The 22,734-nt window shown below is 46.3% G+C and overlaps 1 long non-coding RNA gene across 1 annotated transcript; it reads left to right on the top strand.

Moving 5' to 3' along the window:
• The first annotated feature begins 7,650 nt into the window (after positions 1 to 7,650).
• LOC134380464 (uncharacterized) lies at positions 7,651 to 15,448 on the top strand. Its single transcript, XR_010023880.1, has 3 exons — positions 7,651 to 7,799; positions 13,731 to 13,882; positions 14,332 to 15,448. It is a non-coding gene; the product is annotated as an uncharacterized LOC134380464 (long non-coding RNA).
• Positions 15,449 to 22,734: the final 7,286 nt, after the last annotated feature.

Below are 22,734 nucleotides of genomic sequence, written 5' to 3' on the forward strand. Positions count from 1 at the left end.
CTTTGGAAAATGCCTTCTGTCGTGCCAGAGATGTCATTGCCCACTCAAGGATTCGTGTTTTACTTAACACACCTTTCATCCCTGTCTGGTTTCTGTATTGCTTCAGAGACACTCTTTCGGGTTTGGTATTTCCTGAAGATGGTTTTAGTTGATACAGGAACCAACATTAAATAACATGGAGTCACATGGTGAGAAAGTCATTTCCTTTTCAATTCTCTCCTAATCCTTTCATTGGAGTCAAGGAGTAAGTTTCAGCTTGATGCTATAAATGTCTTTAACAGGGTTATAACACTTGCTAATTTCTTTTTTAGTGTTCTGGCTGAGAGCATTCTTACAGCACAGCATTCAAGGTAGAATTTAATCCTATTGTTTTATTTGCTCTTGCAGCCACCCTCTGCAGCAGAGACATTTGCTGCTTCCCCATATGCATGCGCACCGCTACGTCCCCTGGTCCCCTTGCAGTTAGGAAGGGCCATGTGACTATTCTTGGCCAGTGGGCTCTGGGTGAAAGATTTAAAACCCAGTGAGCTGTCCTCCAGCTCTCTCATCTCCTGTTCAGTGACCAAGGAGGCCACATGCTCTAAGATGACATTGCTGCTCTCTACCCAAGTCTCTGACAGACTGAGAGAGCAGAGCCCTCCACCAGCCCACACTGGATATGCAATGTTTGTTGTGTTAAACCTTTGAACACTTGGGATTAGTTGTTATGGCTGCATTGCCTAACCTCTCCTGACTGATACATTTTTTAAAAAGAGCAAATGATACTGGATTTTCATGTACATAATGATGCAAAATTTACCAAAAAAGAAAAAAAAAGTGAGTTGATTCAAAGAAAAATATCATAAATATTTGCTAGAAAAATGCATAATTTGCTGGGTGATACTCAGGGATGGTGAAAATCCTGAAGGCAAGGACCCTAATGACCAACATTTGGGAAAATACCACCACCATGTTCTCATCTCACTGTCTGCATGGGAACTCTGGCCTTTACTGGAAATGGCCAGAAATAAATCTCTGTTAAGGCCCATTTGTTCACTGTACATCCTATGGCTTAAACAACAATCACCAAAATCTCTTCATTATAGCTTATTAGTCAGAGATTACATTACATTAAAAGTTCTCAATTTTCTATTTGATTTTAGAGCCAAATAGCTTGCCTTTGCCTATAGTGGTCCCCAGACAATAATCAAGGGTATAAACCTGGTGAGAAGGAATGTTTCAAGTCTTTCTGTTCATGGGGTGCTCTTTAAAGCAGAAGCAAATGACAGTGACTCAAAATTAAAGACCACCCAAACGCCACAGCCAAGAGCAGAAGAATGGAGTGTCATTCCAAGAAAAACACACCCAAAGCCAGGCATGTGCTGGTGAACGAGTAATTGGGTCTTGGCATGGTGATTTGCATGTTGGAAACTACTAAAATATTCATGCACTTGACTGTGTCTCTTCCAATTAGATTTAATAAATGCAGATTTGGGTGGCCATATGTTTTATTTTGATGTAATGGTTTTAACCTTTATGGAGTGAGAGTGAATGCATGCGTGCATGTGTGTGTGTGTGTGTGTGTGTGTGTGTGTGTGTGTGTGTGTGTGTAGCTTCCCAGTTCTCTAAGGGTGGCCTGATTAGAAGTAATTTGGCATTTTAAGATGCAATGTGGTTATCTTATTATTAGAGACTCGTCCTTGGGATTCAAACAAATAGTATTAGCTTTCTAGTTTGAATTCTACTGCTTCCATTTATTCTTCCCACGCCTCCCCTTCCCTTCTCTCTCCCCCTCTGTCTCTTGAGCAAGTGAATTAATCTCTCTAAGCCTCAGTTTCCTCATCTGCAAAATAGGGATAACAGTACCTACCTCATGAGAATTTTTGTGAGAAGTAAAGAAGATAGGGCATACGAGGCATGTAGCACAAAGTTTGGCACATAACACATGTTTAGGAAAGGAAAGCTGTTGTTATCATCAGCCATGTGTCTTTCAGCAGGTTACTTCACCTTTCTGAACCTCAGTTTCTCCATCTGAAGAATGGGCTCATGCCATTCCTTTCACCAGCTGAAAGAAACGTTGTGATGTCTGAAGGAGATAATTAGATACTATCTTTGCTACGAGCTCAGTTGATAAATAAATAATGAATGAACAAATGAATTCTGGAACTAATTGTGTGTGTGAGTAGAATCCCTGCAGTAACAAATTGCCCCCACATTTCAGTGGCCTGACATATTAAAGTTATTTTTCTCTCCCATTGTATCCCGACATAGATGCATGGGAGGCTATGCTCCATGTGGTCATTCAGGGACCTATGATTTTTCCACCTGAGGCTTCAACCCTTGTAGGGGCCTCAAAGTCCTCCTTCTTCTGCCTATGGATGGGGAAAGATCATGGCAGACCACCTGTGAGAGGTTTTATGGGCCAGGCCTGGCAATGGTCACTTTTGTTCCCATTCCATTGGCCTCTTGGTACATTCCTGACCATGAGGAAGGCTGGGAGATGTGGTCTAGCTGTGTGCACAGGACAGCAAGTAGCAGAAGCAGCACTTTGCCTTGGAGTTAGGTTTCTAACCCTAACCCTAACTCCTTCTGAGACTACTGAAAAGATAATGAATGAGTGTGAATGACTTGATGTCAAAAACAGGTTGAAGAGGTGGGGGAAGGTTGGAAGAAGGAGAAAGGTGAGAAGCAGGTGCCCAGCAGAGAGGGAGCCTTGCCTCTTTCCTGTGGCTCTGGGGTCCTAGATGTTGGAGCCACAGAGTGGGTTCCTGTCCTTTCTTCCCTCCCTCTGTCCTTGTCCATTTGCTCCTTTGGAATCTATTAGTGAGCTCTGCCATCGTTTTTTTCTGATTTGATTAAAATGCCATTGAGACACGTGCTCTGCAGTATGCCACTTCAGTCCTAAGTGGGGCATTTTTGCTAGATGGATCGATTTTTTTAAACGACAGCATCTGTTTGCTTGTACACATTTATTTATAATTCTTCCCTTGGCAATTAGAGTGGGGGAATTGGTGAGTGGTAACCAGCTGTTTGAATTAGCAGGGAAGGGAGGCGGTGATTTGATCTGTGAAGGAGCACCAAAGCCCCAGCCAGAAGCAATAAAAATGGAACAGATGCCCCCAAATACACAATCCCGGGGAGGGACTTGTAAATCCCATACACTGCTAGCCCCAGAGAGATGGCGGACAAACGGGGTGAGCCGGAAGAGCTTGTGAGAGCGGGTCACTGTGTCTGGCCCTCCCTGTGATTCAAGGGGGATGATGGGTGTGTGTGTGGGGGCAGTGGGGTAGCTGAGGGGAGTGGACCTTGGTGAGTTGGAGCCTCTGATGAGTTCCCACTGCACTCAGGGTGAAATCCAAAGTCCTCACTGTGGTCCACATGGCCCTGCCAATGTGGCCCCAGCTACTCCTCTACCCTCACCTCCCACTGCTCTCAGTCTGCCTCCCTCGGTCTGCTCCAGCCACACTGGCTCCTGGTGCTCCTAGAACGTGCCAGGTGCTCCCCTCCTCAGGGCCTCTGAGGCTCTGTCCCCGCTGCCCCCTGTCTCCGATCTCCACTGGGCTCATTCCCTCACCTCCTTCAAACCTGTGTTCAGACATCACTTGTCATAATCTACTATTTCACATTGTCACCTCCTTCTCCAATGCCAGCATCCCCTCCTGTCTCAGTCCCTTTGAGCTGCCGTAATAAAATACCACTGACTGGGCAATTTATAAATAATAAAAGTTATTTTCTCACAGTTCTGGAGGCTGGGGAGTCCAAGATCAAGGTGCTGACAGATTCGGTGCCTGGTGGGGGCTGCTCTCTGCTTCCAGATGGTGCCTCCTCATTGTGTCCTCACACAGCAGCAGAGATTGAAGAGCCAGGCAGCGCTCTGAAGCCTCTCTCGTAAGGCATTAATCCCATTCTTGCGGTGCCCTCATGCCCTGATCACCTCCCATGGGCCCACCTTTTAACACCGTCCCCTTGGTGATTAGGTTTCACCATATGAATTTTGGAGGGACATATACAGTCACATTATGGCACCTCCTCTCTCCCTCTGTTTTACTTTTCTCCCTATCACTTGCAACCTTTCTAACATATATACATTTTTTAAAATGGTTATTTTCTGTCTGCTCCATAGAGGCTTTGCGATGGCAGAGACCTTGTCTGTTTTGCTCCCTGTTGAAGTGTACATGGCACATACATAATAGGTGCTCAGTAAATGCTCGCTGAATCAATGCATGCATTTTTCATTTGGGGGAACACATTGCCCGTTTTTACTCTCCCTATCTGCAACTTGGGGGTCACAGAAAGCCCAAGTCACTTAGGTTGGTCCCCTGAGGACACCAACCCTGTATTCCTGATCTTTCTGGCTCCCCAGGACCTACCCCAGTGCCTGGCACACAGTAGGCATTCAATAAATACTTCTTGATTGACTGAATGACCCAAACTGATACTCAACAATGTTCAGGCAAAAAACAAGCAGTCATCACTAATCCTTTTTTTTCCATGCCCACTGCCAGCAAGTCCAACCAACAGCACTTCCAAAATATGCTTTGCATCAAAGCACTGGTCCCCAGTTCCTCCATCAGCCGCCTGGCCCTAAGACCAGGAGGCTAACCACCATCACTTCCTTCCAGACGACAACAGCTCCTGGTGTGGGTGGGGGTCCCAGCTGCCACTCTTGTGCCCCCTACAGTTTGTCCTGCACAGAGCAGCCAGAGGGATCTCATAAAACTGTCAATCAGATCATGCCTTATGCTTGCTCACTACTCTCCAAGTGGCACAAAATCCTAACCCCTACTATTGCCGGTCGCCTCCTGCCTCACCCGCCGTCCTCTCCCCCAACTCGCTGTGCTGGGCCTCTTGTGTCCTTTGAACATACCTTGGGGCCTTTACACTTACTGTTTCCTCTTCTTGGAATGCCTGCTCAATGGTTGGTTCTGTGGCTGGCTCTTTTATCCTTCAGGTTACAGCTCAAACGTCACCTCCTCAGAGAGGCCTGTCCTGAGTGTCCTGGTTCAGTGGTGGTTCTGGGTCCCCACTGTGCTATGAGAGCAGCAGAGAGCTTCTGCTTCGGATGGGGTCGTGTGGACAGGAAGGATGGGGATCCTACTGGTCACGCAGGTGGATAGAGGACCCACTCCCCCCAAAACCGATGGTAACAGCCCAATATACGGGGAAACCCAAGTGCCAAGGCCCAACACCAGACAGGAATAGAAAAGTCAAGAAGGACAGAAGTTCACTTTGATGCCAGCACAACAAAATGGAAGGTAAGAGTCAGAGATTCAGTGGGTTCCAGAACATTTTTATTTTTTATTTATTTATTTATTTTTTATAAAGATGACCGATAAGGGGATCTTAACCCTTGACTTGGTGTTATCAGCACCACACTCACCCAGTGAGCTAACCGGCCATCCCTATATAGGGATCCGAACCCGTGGCCTTGGTGTTATCAGCACCACACTCTCCCAAGTGAGCCACGGGCTGGCCCTCCAGAACATTTTAAAAAGTGACGTATTTCTTGAGCAACTTGTTTGTGGATGAGATGCAAAGCTGTCCCATACATTACTCATTCTTCAGGGTCCAGCTCATCCCCCACAAAGGCACAAAGTACCATTTTTAGGAGGGCTTATCACACAGTGGACAGCCCATCATAGCAGCCGTGTGTAGTCTCACACTTGAGGCGCATCGGCACCACCCGAAGGGCTGTAACACACAGATCGCTGGGCCCAGCCTCAGGATCTCCAGCTCAGCAGGTCTGGGGTGGGGCCCAAGAATCTGCATTTCAAGTTTCCAGGTGACTTAGAAGCTGCTCTTTGAGAAACACTCATTTTTAGAGAATCATCTTAATTAGTTTTCACAATCTTATTATCTGGGGTCTATCATCTCTTTTTTTGAAGAAGGAAAAAAAGAGGCCGAAGAGGTTAATCTGCTCAGGGTAACACAACCCTTGAGGGGCAGAGCTGGGGTTGGGACATGGGTCCACCTGCCCGAGCTCCTCACCACTGCCCACTCCCTTTGCCTTTCCTGTGAAGCCAAGTCCAACCACAAGCACATCCCTGACCTTGCAGAGGTGACATAAACAGTGGGAAGAGTGGGTAAGGTGGGAGGGAGGTGGGGGTGCCTACCTGCCTCCTCTCTCAGGTGGAGGAGTAACAGTAACAGCTCACACTCTCACAGCATTCACTGCGTGCTTTACACGTATTGTCATTCAGTCCTTACCATATGCACGTGACCCTCATCGCTGCCCTTTTACAGGCAAGGAACAGGGATCCCCTGGCAAAGAAAGAGAGCTCCTCTGAGAGGCTTCACTGGGTGGGGTCTGGAAGTGATGACATCACCTCTTCTCACTTCCACTGGCCAGAACTCAGTCACATGATCACACTGAACTGTGAGGGAGGCTGGGAGATGTGGTCTGTGTACCCCTGGGAAACAGGAAATGGGATTTGCTGATCTCGTGGTAGCCTCTGCTTGGGCTATTTGCAGGCACGAATGCCATTTAAACCTCAGAAGGAGATGTCATTAAGACAGTTGCTAAACTGCTGGACTGGCTGGCACTCAATCCTGGGCCTCCTGGCTCCTACTCACAATGCTTCCTGGCCTCCTGTGGAAGAAGAGGGGAAAGGCAGATGGAAAAACCTAAGAGCAGCAAGGGGAACATTGTCAATCAGGCTCCCCATAATCCAGGAACAGGAAGCTATATTAGAGGCGACAGTGGGTAGAGACTGGGCCTGGAGCCCAGAGATGGGGTTTGAAGACCTTTGCTGCCACTTTTAGCTGTGTGGCCCTGGGCAAGTCACTTCTCTCTGAGCCTTGGTTTATTTTAATGCCAAGATGGTGAAACCTATCTTACCAGGTTATTTGTGAGGGTAAAATGAGATACTACGGCCTGGCCCAAACAGGCACTCAACACGTGAATCAAAATCTAAGTCTGGGGTTCTTACTCATGACTGCACATTTGAGTCACCTGGGGAGCTTTTAAAATTGAGCAATGTCAGGTCCCCATCCTAAGAAGGTCTGATTCATTTATATGGAGTGAGCTCAGAGCACAAGTATTTTATAAAAACCTCCCTGGTCATTTTACTTTATTTTTGGCAGCTGACAGGTACTGGGATCTAAACCCTTGACCTTGGTATAACAAGGTGGTGTGCTAACCAACTGGGCTAACTTGCCAGCCCTCCTTCGTCATTTTAATATGTAGCCAGGCTTGAGAACCACTGGTCTGTGATACTGACTTTCATTCAGAATGGACCAATTAATATCCCCTCTTTACTTAAGGAGTGAAGGGGTCCAGGATGTCTAATTTGGAGGAGGCCTTTAGAGTGGGCTGGGGCAGAGGTTGACCTTTAGCCCCTTCCTGGGTCTCGCCCCTCTATTTTCAATCATCAGGAGCTGAGCAGCAAGACAGAAGAGACCAACCCCTGTGTCCTTTGAGAGCAGGAGGGCACCTCAGGATGGGTCGCTGCATTTCAATCTCAGCTGAGGACCGTCTCGTGGAAGTGCTGGTGGAATGAAGGTAGGCTCTTCATCAGCCTGACTGGCCTTGGATTTTTATCTCTGCCATCTGCTCTGCCGAGAGTGGCAGGTGCCAAAGCTTACAAATCGCCCCGGCCTGTTGTTTCATGTAGAACAGCGCAGCGTCATCATTTCTGGGCTATTACCAGGTGGAACAACTTTCCACCAGCTCGGATGACATGCAGCAGTTGGCATTTGAACAGGTCGCTTTGTAGGACCGGCAAGAGGCAGTAACTGCCACCTCGGGGCTATTACTTTCAGAGAGAAAAGAAAAGCTATGAGCTTACAACTTCGTGGATTCGTTTGGCGTTTCCCTCGAGGTGAGGGGAGAGGCTGGGGTCCGCGGCAGCAGGATGGGGTAGGGGGTTATTTATTTATTTGACAGAACATTGACCAAGTGCCAGGCACAGTGCTAAGCGCTTCACAAATTTTAACTCAATTAAATGCCCACCACAATGCTATGAGGTTGGTAGCGTTATTATTTTCATTTTACAGATGGGGAAATCGAGGCAAAAGGTCTAAGTAAATTGCTCATGATCCCACAGTTGGTCAGTGGCAGAGCTGGGATTCAGATCCAGGTGGTCTGGCTTCAGGGTCATTGCCCTGAGCCTAGGGTGACCAACAGTCCCCTAACCCACTCTTGGCAGGCCCGGGGTAAGAGCATAAATGGAGATCCGCATACCCTATGTCCAATATTTTGATGTTATAAATCAAGCTAACAACACTATTAGATGAAATACACTTTGTCCTCCGGCCCTGGAAATGACTCTTTGTAGTGACATGGAAGCCCTGGTTTGCATTAGGACTTCTCTGCCTCTTTTGGGTCCTGTGCAGAACGTGGTGGTTGGGGAGAGCTGGGCAGCATCCTTTAAGGTGTGGGGCTCCTCTTGCCTGGATCTAGGAGCTGCATTGGGTGAAGGGAAGCTATACTGGGTGAGCTATATTGGGTTAGGTTACTGGATCTAGGAGCTATATGGGGTGAGAAATCAGCGTGAGTCCACTGATACCAAAACCTGCCCTAGAGCCCAGCTCCTTCTTCCCTTCCATTTGTCCCACAGCCCAGCCCAACCTGCAGATTCCTCGTTGGCTTTGTCCTGGGGTTACCAGAGGGAATCTTTTTCCCTCTCCCATTCCTTTCCAGGCCTCTTCATGCCTGTCTTTAACCAACTCGACATGGGCTTTAATGCTTCCCAGAGTCAATGTGGTGATGTGATTATTATCATGTTAGGTGGGTTTTATGAACCTTAGTTAAATGTCACTTGGCTAAAAGCAGAAGGTCAAAAAAATCTGCTTCCCATTGCCAAGGTTGTGTCAGGCCTCTGGAAGGCTGTTGTCTTTGGAGGACTGGGTGGGAATTCCAAGGAAAACATTTTATCCTTCCAACTGGGCCACAGAGAAGAAAGAGGTGCTGAGCTGGGGGTCTGGCCCCAAATGACCGGTCAGGAGGAGGCAGATTTCTGTCCATTGCAAGAGGCTGAGATTGGTGGACTCAATATGCTTGGTTGGCTCTTCTCAGCCCCCTGCCCCTCCCGCGGCCCCCTGCACTCCACCTCCTACTGTGTGCTGGTGTACTCTATTACTTCCCAGCTGTGTGAATGTGGGCAACTTACTTAACTTTTTGCTGCTTCAGTTTCCTTATATGTAAAATAGGGATAATAATACCATCTACCTGTTCTGTTTGTACTGAGAGTTACGTGAGATCTTCCACCTAAAGTCAGCCCAGAGTAATTGCTCCATCGTCACGGTCATGGTAATAGGAATAGTACTAGCACTAACACTAAGGCTACTAATTACAACAGTAATTAGCAGACTTAGGGACTGAGGATTCAATAGTCACATGGTCATTTTAACAGGACTTCAGTGAGTTAATAATTATTATTTCCACTATTCTGTGGCTCTCATGGCCAGGCAGCTGCTTTCCTTGAAGGGGCTTGACAGAGGCAGTGGGGAGATTTGGGTACAAGTCTTGTTTCTGCTACTTACCAGCTGTGTGACCTTGGGCAAGCCCCTTAACCTCTCTGTGCCTCAGAAGTTGTAAAATGGGGATAATCATGGTGACTACCTTATAGAGCTGTGGTGGTGATTAAATACCCGAGTGCTTGGCACAGGGCAGTGTGCAAGCAGTGCTTCCTGGTTTTGTCATTAATTAATCCATCAATCAAACAAAGGTAACAGGGACTCCAATGGATTCTAGGTGGATTCCAATATGTTGGGATGTGCCAGGAAGGCTGGCAGGGGTGGGCCACCCACCCGTGTTTGCATGAGGACTGAGAAATATCCGGAGAGCAAACCGCTTCAAGAGAAGGAAGACATACAAATGGCCAACAGGTACATGAAAAAATGCTCAGCATCACCAGCCATCAGAAAAAAGCAAATTGAAACCACACTGAGATATCATCTCACTCCAGTTAGACTGGCCATTATTAAAAAGACAGAGAATAGCAAATGCTAGTGAGGATGCAGAGAAAGGGGAAGCCTCCTGCTCTGTTGGTGGGACTGTAAATTAGCACAGCCATTATGGAAAACAGTATGGAGTTCCTCAAACAACTGTAGATAGAGCTACCATATGATCTAGTAATCCCACTGCTGGTTGTATACCCAAACGAATGGAAATCATCATGTCAAAGGGACACCTGCACTCCCATGTTCCACGGCTCTATTTACAATAGCCAAGAGTTGGAACCAACATAAATGTCCATTGTCGGATGACTGGATAAGGAAAATGTGGTATATATACTCAATGGAATACTACTCAGCCGTAAAAAAGAATGAAATCCTGCCATTTGCAGCAACATGGATGAGTATGGAGAAAATTATGTTAAATGTAATAAATCAGACAAGGAAAGAGAAATACCACATGTTCTCACTCATAAGTGGATGCAAAGAAGGAAGGAAGGAAAGAAGGAAAGAAAAGACAACAACAATTCATTGAAGTTTCAGAAGGAGAGAACAAACCTAAGGATATTAGAGATGGGGGGGAGGGGGTTTGGGAAGTGATAGGTTGGGTAAAGGGCACAAAGAAAAGTTATGATTTTCAATAATGAATATGCTGATAATAAATAATAAAAATTAAAAAAAAAAAAAGAGCAGCAAGAAGTGGGGCCTGGAGAAGGGTAAGACAAGCGAGGCAGCCTGGGCACGACATGTAAGGAGGCCCTCACTCTCAGGTGCCACCCTGCACTTGATGAGCCTGAGAGTGAGGGCCTCCATAAGTTTTGCGTTCTGAGCACTCCCTTTGTCTCTCCCTATTCCCGGCCCTGGTAAGAAGCCTGACTTACACTGCGTGCTCCTGTGGTCAGAGCTGGGGCGGTTTAAATTAACACCCTGTAGCAGCCACACAGAGCAGTAAAAAGAAAATCTTTACTACGGTGATACAGCAGACATTTGTAGTGCCATGTGGTTTCTTTTGAACACCTTTGGGAAATCTCCTTCCTAATGATCCCTGTCTGCTCACGGTAGAAGGCAGGAGTGCAATCTTGCAGCTTCTCTTGTCATCGGGTGCAGGACCAAGCTCTCAGGGGCAGTGTGAGGAAAGGCCTGGCAGCCTGAGTGGTAGCTCTACAGTCCTGGTTGTAACATTCTTGCTCTGTTTGGGGATTGTTCCTGGCTTTGTGGGCTCCAAGCTTGATTCTCCGGCTCTTCTGGAGACTCAGCGAATATCATTTGATAAACGCCTTTGTTATCTAAACCAGCCATGGTGGAGTCGGTTGCTGGCAACCAAAAGCCCTGACTAGCGTAGACAATATGGAGGTGTCATATGACAGTTCAGGGCAGGAATGTCACTGAGACTTAAGAAAGGCCTGGAGCTGGGGAGTGGACAGGTGCGAACATGCTACTTTCTACCTCGTATCTCTGTTTCTCTTGCCAATCGCACAGATGTGCTTTCTCAGATTTTCTGTTTACATGGGGTATACATCACAGCCCCCAAGTTTATGAGTTCCAGCCATCGCAGAAACAGACCCCATGTCTCATGGCCCCAGCACCAAATTCTTGTGAGAAAGAGTTCTGGTTGGCCTGACTTGGGTCAGTTTCCCATGCTGCTTCCATCACTGCGTCCAAGGAGTTCAGTTACCAGGTACACATATTTCTGCTGGGAAGGAGAACTCACTGTGAGCTGGGCAGATGTCCTCAAGGGTCTGCCATAGTCAGGAAGATTATTACCGTGGAAACCAAAGAGGCCACTCAGATCTTTTTGGTGGTCCCTCCCTGTGGGAGCCGGTCTCAGTCCAGGATGGGAGAGAAGGTAAAGACAGAAAGAGCTGTTTCACCAAACTCTGGAGTACACTGCACCCGAGTGGCTCTGATATGAGGCCACTGTAACACAGTGAATTAAAAAAAAAAAAAATCAGTTTTCCTCCCCACCACAGAGCATCTCACAGCAGTGATGCCGGGAGGTCTGGGGTGGTGGGGGGTGCCTGGCAAGGTAGCAGCTGCTCCCAGTGGGCTCAGATATATTTGTGAGTCCCTGCAAGAACCCTTTGGGCGATCCCATAAATACTTCTAATGGAAAGATTGGACTCTTGAAGCCAAAATTTTTGTAAAAGCAGATAATCTGAGTCACTACTGCTAATCAGGGAAGTAGCCTGGAGAGCCGAGGGTTAGATGATCATTTATGCAGCGTCTGTGAAGTACCAGGCAGGGAATGGAACTGCTTCACTCACCCCAAGCACCAGGATCCCAGTGCAGCCTGCCGTTTCTCTTTATCTGCAGTTGCAGACTGGGCTCTAAATAAATACATACAGAATTCAAAGTGAGAATAACAAGAAAGCCTTGGGGTCAGTTTTGCAGAAGCAAAGTATGTTTCACAGAATACAGACTTTTTTGAGGGAGAAATCCCATGCCCTTCTGCATAGGAGGCTTAATCCATGGGGAGCTCGAAACACATCCACATGGGGTAGCGTCCATTATAAGGTCTGTGCCTGTGGGGTGAGAAGCACAGACCCCTTTTCCTGCCCATCTGGGGCCCTGCCTGCTGGGAATGGGAGGTTCTGGCCGTGTTTTCTCGTAGAATCTGCCTGAGAGCCAGATCTTCCATCTGTCCTGTGGTCTGCCAGCAGTCTCCAGCCACCCCTCCTCCTTCTCAGGGTCTCCAAGGACAGCAGACGCCTTCTCCTGCCTCTGAACTTTCAACTGTGCTGGTCTTTTATCTTTTCCCACACCCTTGTCCAATTGGAACATTCCCACTCAATCTTTAAGTCCCGTCCTCTAGCGTCCTCTCTGCGGCAGACACTCTAGGTTACTGACTGAATATCCATTTCCCCTTCTGATATCAGACTCCAATGAATGTATGTTTTTTATGGAGTGGGGAAGGGAGGAAATCAGTGGGGTGCTCAGCTGATACCTCCCCAAGCTCCTCGCAGCTAGGAGGTTACATGATGCAGGCCTGGCCAATGAGACGTGAGCATCACTCCCCTCCCAGTGCTTATTGTACACACGTGATCTCATTCTGACCTTAGACTGAGCCTCAGTTTCCTCATCTCAAAACAGGAATATAGTAGTACTGGCTTCTCAGGTTGTTGGGGTGACTAGAGCCCCATGTAAAGGAACTTGCCCATCTTGCTTACCATGATGTACCCACATTACAGTACAGGTACACAGAAGGTGCTTAACAGATTTGAATGAATTTAGCAGACTGGCTAGTTCGAGAAATCTTAGCTGAAAATCTAAATGAGCACCAAAACAGCACCCGGGCTGCAGGTACTGGTGGGAGGCTTGGGGGCTTTAGAGGGAGGGGAAGAGAGGGTTAACTGGTGGGTCCCCCTCACCTCTCCCCATTGAACAGATCAGCTTTTATCAGATTTATGCAAAGGATTCATTCCTGAAGCTATGCATTATTGAAGAATAAATTCCCCAGAGGGATAAATGTAAAGCAAGATCTGCATTATTTCAAAATTTGAGCATACGGTGTCTTTATTAATATTTTTAAATAGCCCGATTTCTAAGTCACATAATGCAAATTTACGTAAAATGGGATGCACTGTTTTGGGGTTCTGGACAAGGCTGGGTAGGCAGGAAGGTTTCTGAGGGTTGAAAAGTTCACATCCTAGCACTGGCCTCCCAATTTGTGGTGGGGCCTGCAATCAGAGGTGAGGTTGATCATAATCATTTTATATTAAAAGTAAAGTACCAACTTTGAGGAACATATTAATTTAACAAAATTAGAGCTGGTTCAAAGTTATTCTAGGGAGCAGCCAGCGTGAATTATAGAAAAATTAATTGGTGTCTTTTTTCCTTTTTTTTCTCTGCTTTAGGCTGATCAGAAAGGAATGAAAGAAATCTTTTCTCCCATTTCCCTAGGACCTTGCTATAAACGCAGAGGTTTTCAAGTTCCAGTGTGCAAAAGAATTACCCAAGGAGCTGGCTGAAAATACAAACTCCAGGGTCCTGCCATCTAGATTCTGAGGTGGGCCCAGGACCCTGCATTTTAAGGAGGCACTGTAGGGGACTCTGATGTGGGTGGTAAGAATGTTGGATGTTTGAGGTCCATGGAAGAGAATTTAGCTAGCTTGTCTGGGAGGCAGAGGTGAGGGTGGTGGTGATGTGGGTGGGCTTATTTGCAAAGAGCAGGTTTTCAGTAGGAGTGGCTCTGTGAGGGCTGTGGAAGCTGGACTCTCAATCCTGAAGCCTTGGGAATGTTGTCCGTGGTGCCTGAAACAGGCCTGCATCAGTGGAGAGGACGCTTAAGTGTCATCTGTCACCCGTCCTAAGGGGCAGTTATTGGCAGGGGCCTTATGCATCATGATGACAATATCAGTAGCAAACATTTATCAGCTGTTCACTGAGTGCCAGGCGCTAGTCTCACTGTGTTCAATACACTAAGTCATTGGTTTTGTTATTACTCCCATTTTACAGATGAGGAAACCGAGGCACAGAGAAGTATAGCAACTTACCCAAGGTCGCTCAGCCAGTGAGTGGCACAGCCAGGATTTGAATTCAGGCAGCAAGCTGTAGAGTCTGTTCTTGACCCTGTACTCAATAACCTCAAGCAGAAACTGTGCAGACGGTGACCACACGAACTGAACACTGAATCCTTTCTAATTTTGGACCAAATCCTGGGATATTTATAAGATCCACAGAGAGGAGAGGACTCTGAAATTGATCATTGTTGAACTTACTGTCTACATGAAAAGGTATGACTTGATTTAGAAAAGTAAAGAAATGAGTCATATCTTTATTATTATTTTTTTATGGTGGCTGGCCATAAACCCATGACCGTGGTGTTATAAGACTCGCTCTAACCAACTGAGCTAACCAGCCAGCCCAGAAATGGAACATATCTTGCACCTCAAGAGTTCTGAAGCAGTTTATACCTGTGGCCCCCATAAGAATGCCAAAGTCACTTGATTGCGTTTCGGATTTGCTTTCTTTTTTAATTTAATTTTTCGAGTAGATATGACATTGTATTTATATAGTTAAAAAACCAAAACAAATGTACCTTCCCTTTCCTAACCTTGTTCACTGTGTTCTCCCTCCCTCCTCAGATGGCTACATTTAGAATTTTCTGTGTATCCTTCTAGTGGTTCTTTATCCAAATACAACAATCAGGTGTGTGTGTGTGGGTGCACGTGTGTGTGTGTGTGTGTGTGTGTGTGTGTGTGCGCATTCTCCCTCCTTTATCAAACAAAAGGTAGCGAACTATACATATGGTTCTGTATCTTGCTTTTTTCCACTAACAGTATATTCTGGAGATCTTTCCATATCAGTACACAGAGAGCTTCCTCATTATTATCAATATCTTTTACAACTGCATAGTGGGATGTGCTGGAATCAGCTTGTACTGGTTCTGAAGAACTGATTGTTAAGCGTTCAGATATTTTTTGGGCTGATCAACTTCATGTAGGTGGCTGGAATGGGCCACGGTGGTAGTATTTGCACAACAGAAGGGGGCAAACTCTATACCTGAGGGCTTCCTTGGTCAACATTTGATACACTGCCCATTGTATGAATATATTAGTTTAGTTAACTGGTCTTCTGTACATGGATACTTGGGTTGTTTCAAATGTTCTGTTTCTTATAAATGGTTCTTCATGCATAATTGGTATCTGTCTAGATGGAGAGAAAGGGAATAGTCTGGCCACCACTAGGGTGGAGATTGCTCATAAGCCCCCACTTACCACTCAAAGTGCAGTCTGCAGCCCAGCTGCATGGGTAGCACTCAGGAGCTTGTAAGAAATGCCAGAGCTGCCGAGCCAGAGTTTGCATTTTAACGACATCCCCAAGGGGTTCATGTGCATTGAGAAGTTTGAGAAGAGCTTTCCTGGACAATGTTTTCTACACCATAGCCTAAGAGAGAGGGAACAGCACCGAGTCTCATCTGCCCCGAATCTCAAAGGAGGAATGCATCTGTGACTTTTTGTTGTAGGTCCTATCTTAGGTGAAGGACAACCTCAAGGGACAGTAGTGGAATAAGAAAGCATTTGTCCCAGTGTTTGCGACCCACCCCAGGCCTTCTCAGGTGGAACTTCCTAAAAAGCAGGAGAGCCCAGCTGATCTCTTATGACACCAGTCCTGGTACCAGGACTTTCAAGAGTGACAATTGAGAAGGAATGGAAGATGGAGGAGGTGTGTGTGGGGTGGGGATGTGGGACATTTATGGAACACGAAGATTTTAACCCTTTTTGTACCACACATGCAGCCCCTAGGTCTGTGGTTCAAGATGTTGTGAGGTGGAGAAAGGGGAGCCTTGGGCGCCCCCTGGTGGCCGACCTGGGTAGTGAGTGGAATGGGTGCCCAGGCTGGGTGATGACAAGGGAAATAAAGGTAAATACCAGGGGACTTCAAAAGTTCGTGGAAAAATGGAATTAAAATAAAATATTAAAAATATAAACTTTATTTCTCAACATAAGCTCCATCAAGTTCAAGATGCTTTTGTAAGTAATGATAACAGCCATTTAGTCCATCACTAAAGAACTGAGGGTCCTGTGAATTTAACCATGTCAATCCAGTCTTTTTTACATTATTAACTGAAAAGTGGGTGCCTTTTAAAGATTTTTCAAGATTAGGAAACAAAAAGAAGTCAGAAGGAGCCAAATCAGGACTGGAAGGTGAATGCCTAATGATTTACCATTAAAACTCACAAAATTGTCCTTGTTTGATGAGAGGAATGAGCAGGAGCATTGTTGTGGTGGAGAAGGAGTCTCTGGTGAAGCTCTCCTGGGCATTTTCCCACTAATCCTTTCTCAAAACACTCTTGTTATAAGCAGATGTTATCATTCCTTGGCCCTGCAGAAAGTCAACAAGCAAAATGCCTTGAGCATCCTAAAATATTGTTGCTGTGACCTTTGCTTTTGATGGGTCCACTTTGGCTTTGACAGGAGCACTTCCACCTCTTGGTAGCCATGGCTTTGATTGTGCTTTGTCTTCAGGATTGTACTGGTAAAGCCATGTGTCATCTCCTGTTAAAATCCTTTGAAGAAATGCTTCAGGATCTTGATCCCACTTGCTTAAAATTTTCATGGAAAGCTCTGCTCTTGTCTGCAGCTGATCTGGATGCAAGAGTTCTGGCACCCATTGAACAGGAAGTTTGCTCAATTGTAATTTTTCAGTAAGAGTTGTGTAAGCTGAACCAATTGTGATGTTTATGGCGTTGGCTACTGTTTCTGCTGTTAACATTCATCCTCTTCAATTAGGGCATGAACAAGATTAATTTTTCCTTGTGAATTGATGTGGATGGTCTGCTGCTGCAGCCTTCATCTTCAACATTGTCTCCTCCCTTCTTAAAATGAGTTATCCATTTGTAAACTGCTGATTTCTTTGGGGCATTGTCCCCATAAACTTTTCATAAAGGATCAATGATTTCACCATTCTTCTTCCCAAGCTTCTCCATAAATTTGATGTTTGTTCTTGCTACAATTTTAGCAGAATCCATGTTGCTCGGATAGGGGCTGATTTCAAACTGTCTTATCCTTTTTAGAGCCACCAACTAGATCCTGTTCAGACATGTTATAACAAGTTAGTGTGAGTTTATTTTGGTGCAAAAGAAAATTTTGGTGAATAGTTTTTTCATTGCACACATCTTCTATGAACTTTTTGAAGACCTCTTGTGATTGCAGCATCACAAGTGGGCTACAGATATGGAGAGGGGAGTCCATACACACACATGCACACCCCTGTATAAGTTGCCCATTCTTTAGCCAGAGCTGCACGAAGGTGGTTAGAGTAGGAGGAAGTTCTGTCTATATGCCATGATATCCCCCTGGCTCCTTCCATGGGGGTCAGCTTCCTGTGCCTCTCTCTATGTAGTTACAATCCTTCCAGAGCCGAGAGAACAGCAGAGTTCTTGCTGTGGCCTAGACCTCACATGCTTGGACTGACAGCTGGGGAGAACTTACCCTAATAACTTGAGCACTTCTATTATTAAAGGGACATTGACAACTTTGGGCTCTAACAGATTTGCTGGCATTGAGGCTGCCTCCTCCCCCAGAGCGAGAAAACAGATCCGGAACCCAGGTTCTACTGAGCACTGTCTATGCCTCCACCTTTCCAGGATACCGGGGAGTCCACCTTTAATAGTTAACATTTATTGAGCTGTTACTCTGTGCCAGGAACCACCGTTGCTTTATCTGATTTAATCCTCACAATGACCCTCTGTGTGATGCAAATTAAGCACTCAGTAAATACTAATTGAATATATGAATTAGGCCGGTGAATTGGATCTTCTTATAATCCCCTGTAGCACTCTGACTTTATCTCCTGCTGGTCTCTCTGTGCTCCAGGCACTCTGGCCTCCTAGCTGTTCCTGGGCCGCTTCCAGGTGCATTCCCACCTCAGGGCCTTTGCACATTTCCTTTCCCTGGACACTCTTCACCCAGATATCCACATGGCTGTCTCCCTTCCCTCCTTCAGGTTTTTACTCCACCCCCCCCCCTTCTCAGTGGGGCCTTCCCAAACACTTGATACAAAAATTACACCACCATTCCTTATCCCCTTTCCCTATTTTATTTTCCCCAAATCACTGATTATCTTCTCCCGTTCTCTACAAATTGCTTCCTGATCTTGTTTGTTGTTTGTCTCCCCTACTAGCACACAGTCTCCTTCAGGTGGGGATTTCCATCTGTTGGTGCACTGCAGTCTCCTGGGCACCTGTGCCAGAGCCTGGCTCTGTGGGGAGTCAGCTGTGGAGTTCAACTCCAAGCTGACTCCAAAGCTTGGAAGGTGGGGTTGCCTGGGGGAAGGGCTGGATGGGTCTCTTTAGATGGATCACAAAATAAGTTGCCTTTGAGACAAAGGGTTTCGATTGCTGAATTTTGCAACTTGTGTATAAGCAAGTGCAAAGGAGCCCCTACCATCCTGACATCTCACCTTCCTGCCAGAGAGATGGCTCCAGGTAGCTGCAGGCAACAGGAAGATGTGATGGGATGAAGGCTGGCCTCGGACATCACCTTCCTTGTTATTTTGCTTCAAGGGATGCAAACTCTTTACTGAGCTTTGTGGAAATGTCTGCATATACAAGCCCCCTGTAAGAAAACCCCTTCCCACATGGACCTGAAGCCTGTATAGCAGAACCCTGGGAGTGACCTCAGGGCTTTGTCTACACCAGGACAATTATGGAGTTAATTGCACCAGTGTGTCCGTTAGCTGACAAAAACAGGGAGAGAATTAACTTCCGCTTTTCTGGCTATATTTTATTTTATTTTATTTTATTTTTTTTCTGGCTATATTTTAAAGGCATTTTAAAATGCTTTCTTTTTTTCGAGCCTATGCACTCTTCAGAAATTAAATTTAGACTGTGATTTTATTACCCTTTTTATTTAATTTATCCTAACGGTTGCATTCAAGCTGTGAACCAGCTGTTGACTTTGAAAAAACATTGTTCAATTTGAAGGGAACATTTTAAAACTTAATGTAATGGCTGTAGGTAATCACTACAGCAATTACACTCCCCAGCGTCGTGCATCACATGGGGCACAATGGGGATTTGGAAAAATGCTCCAGGTGGGCAGAGGGATGTTTCAGGCAAGAGGCAGGCAGTGTGGCTCCTGGGGAAGAGGGGCTTGCTGACCACACCAGCATGCTTCTCCTCTCTGGCCTAGCTGGGCCTGGGCTGTGGGGAGCAGCATTTGCCAGAGACCCAGGTTCAGCTGAGCACACAGACTCACCTGGGTCCTAGCTCCTGCTGTCCTTTTTACACCCTCCAGATCTCATCTGCGGGCTTTGCTCTACCCCCAGCCCCTTGCCATGGACAGAGGAATGTAAGAGGTTCTGGGGTCGGTTGGAATTCAGGGGCTCAATTTGGTCTTGACCTTTTTGTTGGTTCCTTTCTTCCTTTGTATTCGTTCACCTACTCATGCACTCAATCACTGTGGTAGACTGCTGCAAAAACGGGCATGCATTCTTCCTATGCCTGTTTGTAGGTCTCTTTGCAATATGTTTCTCCCATCAAGAAGTCTAGTTTTTCAGATTTTAAATTTCAGCTTGGCTATGGGATAGCCTTTGGCCAATGTGATGTTAGCAGACACAATGCTAGCAGAGGCTGGAAAAGCCCTTGCATGTTGAGGCTGGTTTTTCCTTGCTGCTGCTAGATCTCTTTATGAAGAGGCCTGCCTAGCCTGCTGGGTGATGAGAGACCCCATGGAGCACATTCAAGCTGGCCCAGCTGTTGCTCCCAGAACCAGCCTGCTCACCTGTGAGTGAGCCCCCTGAGACCACCCAACCCCAGTGCGCCAGCCCAGCAAACCTATTAAAGCTAAAGAAAGTGATTGTTGTTTTAAGCCACTAAAACTGAAACAATCACCAGGTATTTAGTGAGTGCCTAGTCTTCACTAGGCATTGAGCTTGGCCTTGGGGATGTACAGCCCAGAGATGGGCATGAGACCCAGGCCTGGCCAGTCTGAGCACTCCATCCCCGATCATGATTCCTGCTGGCTGCTCCTCCCTGCCCTGCAGACCTGCATGGTTTTGGGTCCCAGGCCCAGCTCCAAGTCTCTCCTTAGCCTCACTCTGAGATGGGCAGTGGGCCTTGCCAGAAGAGGTATAAAGACTAGTAGCTGATAGAATCAACTACTTTATACCAGTAAAATTGGTAACATGCACACACACATTGTTTTCTCCCAGAGAACTGTTATTAAACATCAGCACATCATTGCAGAATAGGTCCTTTGATGCCTTTGGGGTTATCTTGGTGGTGGAGTACAGTTTCCATGAAAGGAGGTGACAGGGGCAGAGTCATTGCCAACCGTTGATGGGCATGAAGCTTGAGTGAGGGCTAATCTGCTCTCTGTTGTTTTATGCCAGTGAAATTTTTGGGATTGCTTGTTACCACAGCATAACCTAGCCTGCACTGACTGATGCACTTGAACCAAGGCATTTACTTCTCTGGGTCATAGTTCCCCCACAATAATACCTCCTTGTAGGGTTTCAGAAAGAACCAGAGATGACGTCTATGTTTCCTTTGGCATCCAGTAGGCACTCAATGATAGTAGCAATTTCTGTTGATAGCATTGTCTTAATACATAATTTACTTATGTGTTTGCCTGATGGAAATGGTCTTGAGACAATTCATACAAGCCATCTTCGTATAGTTGGGGATAGGGTTGCAGCTCTCTGTCTCCCCTTTCTCTTCTCTCTCTCTCTCTCTCACTGTCTGTTCTCTCTACTCTTCTCTGTGTCTTTCTCTGCATTTGTGTCTGGCTCCAAATCACAATCTGAACCAGAGGACACCAGTCCCCATTGGGAAGGCCAGCCCTTCCAGGGTCCCAGAGTGTGAACTACCCTGTCACTGTTGCTGCAGTGGGTCTGTCTCCAGATCTTCTGGGGGGGGAGTCAAATACAACCCCCAGGAAAAGAGGCAGAGGAACGCCATAAAGGTAAACATCCTGAGAAATAGCCTAGAGGTAGCAGCAGCAGGCGAGAATAGCGACTTTATTGCAAAATTAAAATGGATGGAAGGATTACTGCAAAGCCTGACCATGCCTTCCACAGGCTCTGAGCAGCTCACACAGCAGCTGAGGCCAGACAGGATGTAGAAAGTCCATCACTTGGACTATACCCTCTGAGGGGCAGCCTGGGTCCCTGGGTGAGTACGGGGAAGCTGGGATTGAGGACTCCTGTTTTAATCATTTTAGGTGGTATGAAGGAATAACACGCATCTCAAGAGACTGCTGTGAGGATCAGGCATGATGTTTAATAACTTACCAAAGGTCTGTCCGAGGGGGACCATTAGATAAATTATAATACATCCATAACTGTTAAAAGTTATGAGACAGGGCCGAGCCCGTGGCGCACTCGAGAGAGTGCGGCGCTGGGAGCGCAGCGACGCTCCCGCCGCGGGTTCGGATCCTATATAGGAATGGCTGGTGCACTCACTGGCTGAGTGCCGGTCACGAAAAAGACAAAAAAAAAAAAAAAATTATGAGACAGATTTACACATGTTATTATGGCATAGTTTCCAATAAATATTAAGTGAAAAAAGCAATGAATATTTATTAAGTGTGTCTGCACTCGAGGATCAGAAGTTGGGGGATATATTCATGTACACTTGTATATATGTGACTCTCTGTAGAGGGATCCCCCTAAAATTGCTACTGTGGGGATTGGAAATGGGAACAGGGTGGCTGCTGAGTTAGGTGGGAAATTTACCTTTAGACTCTATGTCCTTTGATGTTGCTTCAATTTAGTACCATATACATCTCTTATGTAAACCTTTTTTTTTGTTAATAGTAGAAAAACATATCCCCAGGTGATTCAGACAACCCACCAGGTTTTGGAACCATCACCCGCTCCATGACACCAGCTCAGTCAAGTGCAACTTCAACACTGAGTATGGGAAGACCCCAGGTTACCTGAATGTTATTTATGTGCTAATATGGCTAGGTCTTCATAAGAGGACTCCAAAACTTTACGGGCAGGAAAGACTTGGGGAAATAGCAGAGGTCGGATCTTTTAAAGAAATTGGTTGCATACCAGGAGGACAAAAGAAGCCGGAGAATGCCAGTCTAGGAAGAAGACTCACAGAGTGGGTTGCCTGGTTAGACCATGGTGTTATAACACCAAGGTCAAGGGGTTCAGATCCCTGAGCAGGCCAGATGCTAAAAAAAAAAAAAAAAAAAAAAAAAAAAAATTGCTCAGGGAGTAAGTGGTCTAGACGCAAAGGAGATCCGAATGTTTTCCTGCTGTCATTCTGCCTCGTTCCTTCCCGTTCTGTTAACTATTAGGCGTCCCTGTGGTTATTCTGGGGCCGCTGCAATCCTAACTCGTCAATTCTCCCTCTCCACAGAGCCCTGCGGCTGTCTGAGGCTGTCACAAGGGGGTTCCTCC

Source organism: Cynocephalus volans, chromosome 6 (assembly GCF_027409185.1).
Source record: "Cynocephalus volans isolate mCynVol1 chromosome 6, mCynVol1.pri, whole genome shotgun sequence".
Taxonomy (NCBI): domain Eukaryota; kingdom Metazoa; phylum Chordata; class Mammalia; order Dermoptera; family Cynocephalidae; genus Cynocephalus; species Cynocephalus volans.